Source organism: Gossypium hirsutum, chromosome A06 (genome assembly GCF_007990345.1).
Source record: "Gossypium hirsutum isolate 1008001.06 chromosome A06, Gossypium_hirsutum_v2.1, whole genome shotgun sequence".
In the NCBI taxonomy this organism is placed as follows: Eukaryota; Viridiplantae; Streptophyta; class Magnoliopsida; order Malvales; family Malvaceae; genus Gossypium; species Gossypium hirsutum.
The window spans coordinates 75,989,614-75,996,756 of NC_053429.1; the positions used below are offsets into that span (position 1 = coordinate 75,989,614).

The 7,143-nt window shown below is 34.7% G+C and overlaps 1 non-coding gene across 1 annotated transcript; it reads right to left on the bottom strand.

Annotated features, from left to right (window-relative positions):
* Positions 1-5,650: 5,650 nt before the first annotated feature.
* On the bottom strand, positions 5,651-5,757 carry LOC121231481 (small nucleolar RNA R71). The gene has a single exon (XR_005929540.1). It is a non-coding gene; the product is annotated as a small nucleolar RNA R71 (small nucleolar RNA).
* Between the last annotated feature and the right edge of the window lie 1,386 nt (positions 5,758-7,143).

Sequence of the window (7,143 nt, forward strand, 5' to 3'; positions counted from 1 at the left end):
ATTAAACTTTCAAAAATTCCATCCATGTCCAAATTTTGTCCATAAACTTAGAAATTGGTCAAATTGCTATTTAAGACCTCCTAATTAATATTTCAAAGCAATTGCATACTAGAAACTTCTAGAATGCAAGTTTTGTAACTTATTCAATTTAGTCCCTAACTTCAAATTAATCACTTTATGCATAGAATTTCTTCACGAAATTTTCACACAATCATGAAACCATACAATAGACCTCAAAATAATCATAAAATAATTATTCATATCTCAGATTTGTGGTCCCGAAACCACTATTTTGATTAGGCCCTAATTTGGGATACACAACTCTCCCCCTTTAGGGATTTTTTTCCCCGAAAATCTTACCGGAAAAGTGGTCTTCATTTAGATTCCTGAATTTCATATTCGGTGCCGAAGAACTTTTGCTCAGGCGGTGCCTCCAATATATCTCTTTAATTTATCATATATTCTGAAAGCCTACGGACTCATCTCTAAATTGTTCTTACATTTTCAACCCGTCTTAGTTTCCCTTGTCATCTTGACATAAAACTTAGATCTCAATTTGGTTAATGGAGACTAGAATTTCAAGAAATCCAACAATCAAAGGGACTTGCACTCTTCCAAAATGATCATACAAATTTTCATCATCTATAAATCACAATCCAATAATATCTGAATCAAATTACAGTACACGTCATTACTCTCTAAATGAATAGGAAAATTTTCACTGTAAGCTTCATACAATTCTTTCTGTATAAACCTCAGAATAATAATTCCATGAATCAGATCCAATCTAAAATTCAACATTAGAAGTTGATCCTCATTGTACTCTTTTAGTTTACTCCTCACTATCACATTTTCCTCTTTCTGCTACGGAAATAATTCTGATATAGCCTCGGAAATAATCCTTCTCATTCTCATCCTAATATCAATACTGGCAAAGGTAATTCTGGTAGATCCTGATACTCGGCTTTAACCCTATCAACAACTCAAATTTTCTATGACATCAAATGCTCCAACCTATCACATTACCTTATTTTCATGAAACACATCACCACTCATATAACGGTGCATTACTAAAAATTAGGAAATCTTTACTCAATGCAGACTAGTCCAGTTCAGACGCTTTGGTTAGCAATATTCTCATCTGTCCAAACCTTGCTAACATGTAATAAACTTTTCAGCTTTTGTAAGATGAAAACTTTATGATTCTTAGTAACTTCAACTCATATCAAAATTTTCTAAGAGATATACACTTCTCGTTCAGACTATTTGCCTTTTACTCGTAAAGAAATGAAATTCTATTATCAGACTTAAAAAAATGATCCTGACATAATTTTCATATGAAATCTTTCAAATAAATAATTCACACAGATTAAACACCCGAGCCTATCTAAACACCGTTGAATGACATTTCAAGTAATCCTTTCTTCTAGTTACTAAACAATTCATCATGTAGCCCTTTACTATTCATTTCTTACGCTAATCAAAACCATCTCAATTGCATTAGCTCAAGTAACCAAAATATCTCAATTGAAGTCATTAATTATAATTGACTTACTTGAGAGAAGTAATCCACCATACCGATTGAAACTCGCACTTTTATCACTTATGCCTTTACTGTTGTCAAATTCTTACGCAGAAATTTGAGAAATTCAAATATTAAAATCACCACATTACCAAGATCAAATCAAAAGTATAGTCATGCATTTCGAACATAAGTCATAATTGAAAAAGTATGGAATAAAGATAACAAGAAAACCGAATAAAGAAATCCAAGATACGATACTATGCTGGAAAATCAAAAACCTAACTTATAGGAAAATATAAAAGATCTCGAAAATTCCTCAAAGAAAAGAAATCCAGAAGAAAACATCATTTAATCCGACCGGAATCAAATATAACAAGAACAATGTATCTTCCCATACATATATATCAATTGGAGCATTAAGTAGAAGAAACAATATCATAATATCATACATATCCTCTCATCAATTCTTATCAGACGAAATGTAATAAAATACCCGAGAAAATACAGTAATACAAATTATAAACCAGTCGGACTACCAATGCATCCATCTAACACCAATATTAGAAAACATTCCCATATAACAAGAATTTCTTCAAAAGATCAATAGCCATAGAATTTTTTTTGAGAACGGATAAATACATAGAACATCTTAGAAGAAACTATTAAATCTGTCCAGCCGTAACTGTCACACTCAAATATTACACATTTCAAATATCATTTACCACAACTAGTTCTGCCATCACAAATTTCATGTTAGATCTTTCACTAAAGAAGACCAGTTCTGAATAAATTTTGATTTACACTTTTCTCGACCTTGTATCTGAGTAATTCAATTTACCAAAGTAAATTCGTTCTTTAATTGGGACAATGCATAGCTCCAATAATCTTTATATCAACCTAATACTTTTCTAGCTCTAACTTTATTTACCAACTCATTATCAGTCTCTAATCATGTTTATGATTATTCTATCACTGAACTCTTTGGTTTCTCAACTAGAAACTTATTCAGTACAAATCTCATGAAATTCCATTCTAAGCTCCACTTCGGTAAGGGGGAGGGGTTGTAGGGCCTCTGACTCGACTTTCTCATACATATACATATTACACAATTTCCATCATCATAACAACATCATCAAAATCATATCATTCAATCAGGCAATGCATCATTCATGTTGGTTTACACAAATTTTCTAGTTATCCCATTTAGATAAGTATACTTATGCATGCATCCTATTTTTTTTGGATAGATTGACTTATCCATTCATTTACTCAAACAAATCATACTCATGGCATCATATAAGGGCTAAACAAACATAGATATTTGCATCACAATCGCAACTTTAATTTCGTGCATCATCATATACATATCATAAACTTTTATTCATACTTTTCTGAATCGAGACTCATCATAATCGTAATTTTAATCAAACACCTTCGCATCACATTGAACATGGTCAATACAGCTCGGTTGGAGAGTACCTCTATCTAAACAAGACGGTGCTCATACGCGTCGAGAGGCATCACACTATCACGGATCCGTGGCATGTATAGCTAGACCCTTACACATGCTAGGTTAGTCTGAGAACCGACTAAACCATAGCTCTGATACCACAAAATGTAATGCCCCCGTACCCAAGACCATCGTCGGAGTCGAGCACGAGGTGTTAACGGACTTAATTCATTAATTAAACAACTCAAATAATTTATTTTTAAAATTTCCAGACAAGCTGGCTAACTACATAGTCGCTTAAAAATTCATATCTCGAGTTCTGAAACTCAAAATTAAGATCCGTAAATTTTTCCTGAAACTAGACTCATATATCTATCAACTAATTGTTTTCTAGAATTTTTGGTCGGGCCAATTAGTACAGTTTATTAGTTAAAGTCTCCCCTGTTTCAAGGTTCGGCTACTCTGACCCCTGTGCACTACGAATCAAATTTATTTCTGTACAAAAATCCAATGACTATACCGTTTGTTTCAATTAAAAATAGACTCAATAAGGAATCCTTAAATATAAATTTTTAGTCTAAATTATTTTTATACAAATTATGGTGAATTTATAAACTCAGAACAGGGAATCTAGAAATTACTCTGACCCTGTTTCACCAAAATGTAAATATCTCATAAAATACAACTCTTTTACCTATTTTGTTTCTTCCAAGTGAAAATAGAATCATTAAGATTCAATTACATATTTTATTAATCATCAAATTCTATATCTACTATTTTTAGTGATTTTTCAAACTCACATCACTGCTGTTGTGTGATTCTGTTTTATAGCCAATTTGACCATTTTATGGATTTCCATAGATTAGTTAGCAGATAAAGCATACGTGTTATCAAATATAATCTTGATTAGCCACTCCAATAGCTAATCATTCTCAAACATTTCCATGTCATCCATGAGCTATATCATAAGATTAGATAGACAAAAGGATTATAATGCTATACATGCCATATTCCCAAAATATGCAAGCCACCATACCAAGATGGTCCGTTGATAGTGTGAGCATGCCTCCGACCGTCCTGATCTCCAAACTGGCTTGTCAAAACTACAAGGAATGGAAGGGAAGGAGTAAGCATAAGTGCTTAGTAAGTTCACATGGAAATAACAAATAACTTAACAAAGCAATTATACCAACCAACATTAACATAATATCGTATCAAGCCTCAACCAACATTATTGTTGTCGTATCAAGTCTCAACCTGAGGGTTAAGTACACACCTGTCCAAAGTGCCCATTCCACAACACTTACCAATACGTCACTTGCATCTTGAGTACTCTTCCATTTCACTAGAATTTTACCCGTTGAACACATCGGAATATAACTCGGATACATGGAAAGTTTGCACATAAGTGCCACATATGTAGCCAAGGTACCATGTAACCCGCCCATAAGCGAACTCGGACTCAACTCAACGAGCTCGAGCGTTCGTATCCATAAGTGAACTCGGACTCAACTCAACGAGTTCGGACGTTCGCATCCATAAGTGAACTCAGACTCAACTCAACGAGCTCGGATGCCTAGTTACATTTCACGAACTCGCACTCATCTCAACGAGTTTGGATGCCCAAATATCCAAATCTATTCCTAAGGTTGAACGGGACTTTCCTTGTTCGTACTCCTTTACCATTCTCCTTGGAATACCCATGATGATACTTCGGTAGTCTTTCACATTTTTCACATAATTCATAAAATTTTTGCATGTTGTCCAACAATGACCTCAAAGCATATAATTGCATGATAACAATCATAATATCGTATAAATAGCATTAAATGATTTAAAATAATGGTTATATTACAATATTTACATATGAACTTACCTTGTATGCGAAAATGGTCATTTTTACCATTTTGTCCACAACTTGGTATTTTGCCGATGTTTGCCCGAATTTCGATTTTCCTTGCTAGTCAAGGCTTAAAAGTGTTGAAACCATAGCTATGGTGGAGAGCAAAATTTGGCAGCAACTTATGGAGAAGATGATCATTTTTGTGTTATTTTTCCCATTTTATTTCATTTAATATCAAAATGACCAAAATGCCCTTCCTTATTAAACTTTCAAAAATTCCATCCATGTCTAATTTTTGTCCATAAACTTAGAAATTGGTCAAATTGCTATTTAAGACCTCCTAATTAATATTTCAAAGCAATTTCATACTAGAAACTTCTAGAATGCAATTTTTGTAACTTATTCAATTTAGTCCCTAACTTCAAATTAATCACTTTATGCATAGAATTTCTTCACGAAATTTTCACACAATCATGAAATCATATCATAGACCTCAAAATAATCATAAAATAATTATTTCTATCTCAGATTTGTGGTCCCGAAATACTATTCTGATTAGTCCCTAATTTGGGATATCACACAGACAGTGGGCCAATTTAGTGGAATGCATATAGAGGATCATCATCTTCATTTAAGACTATTTATGGATGTGAGCGACTCTTTCAAATTAGTAGGAGTTTTTGAAGATGCATTACGATTGAAGCTGTTCCCGTACTCACTAAGGGACAGAGCTTGAGCCTGGTTGAATTCATTACCACCAAACTTAATTTCTACATGGCAAGAGTTAGCTGAAAGATTCCTTATGAAGTATTTCCTGCCTAGTAAGAATGCTAAGTTAAGGAACGAGATCACTTCTTTCCAACAGATGGATGATGAGTCCATGTATGAGGCATAGGAACGATACAAAGAGCTATTACGGAAATGCCCTTATCATGGAATCCCACATTGCATTCAACTTGAGACATTTTATAATGGTCTTAATGCTCACACGAGAATGGTAGTGGATGCTTCTACTAATGGTGCTTTTCTTTCTAAGTCCTATAATGAGGCTTACGAAATCATCGAGAGGATCGCCGGTAACAATTACCAATGGCCAACCAATCGAGCTGCGTCAGGAAGACGAATCGCTGGAATACATGAAGTGGACGCTCTCACTTCACTCGCGTCTCAGGTACCTTCACTATCCTCAATGCTTAAGAATCTTACCACTAATGGGTCTGACAGTTTTGTAGCCCAACCACCTCACGAATCAACCAATTCCAGTAAAGAAACCACCACCACCTTACCCTCAAAGACTTCAGAAGCAGAAGCAGGAAATTCAATTCAAGAAATTTCTAGACGTACTCAAGCAACTTCACATCAACATCCCGTTGGTTGAAGCACTTGAACAAATGCCGAACTACGTCAAGTTTATGAAGGATATCCTGTCCAAAAAATAAAGACTTGGAGAATTTGAGGCGGTAGCTCTGGCGAAGGAATGCAGCGCATATCTTCAAGACAAACTACCCCCAAAGCTAAAGAATCCTGGATGTTTTACCATACCTTGCAATATTGGAGCAACATATTGTGGTAAGGCTTTATGTGACTTATGTGCGAGTATTAACTTGATGCCTATGTCAATATTTAGAAAGTTGGGAATAGGTGAAGTTAGACCTACTACGGTTACACTTTAGCTAGCAGATCAATCCTTAGCACATCCAGAAGGAAAAATCGAGGACGTATTGGTACGTGTAGATAAATTTATCTTCCTTGCTAATTTTGTTATCCTAGATTTTAGAGTAGATAAAGAAGTGCCGATTATCCTAGGAAGACCGTTCTTAGCAACCGGAAGGACCCTTATTGATGTGCAGAAGGGTGAGGTTACGATGCGTGTTCAGGATGATCAGGTAGCATTTAATGTTTTTAAGTCTATGCAATTTCCTGACACAATTGATGATTGTTCTGCAGTATCCGACTTAGAGGATTCATTAGTGGAAAAGGAGCTCAACTATGTTGAGGATCCATTGGAACAAATTTTGAAATCAGATCCTCCAAATGATGAAGAGGAGGATGACTACTTAGCTTTGTTAGAAGCTAATCAAAGGTTATTTAGTCCGCAATCTCGCTTTGAATCTTTGGAGTTATAAAAGAGGGAGTATGCCCAACCAAAAGCGTCAATTGAGGAACCATCTAAATTAGAACTCAAGGTATTACCTTCACATTTAAAATACGTTTATTTAGGTAACGCTTCTACTTTGCCTGTGATTGTTTCAACAAAATTAACTACTGAGCAAGAAGAGAAACTCATCTTGGTGTTGAAACAGTTCAAGAAGGCTATCGGATAGA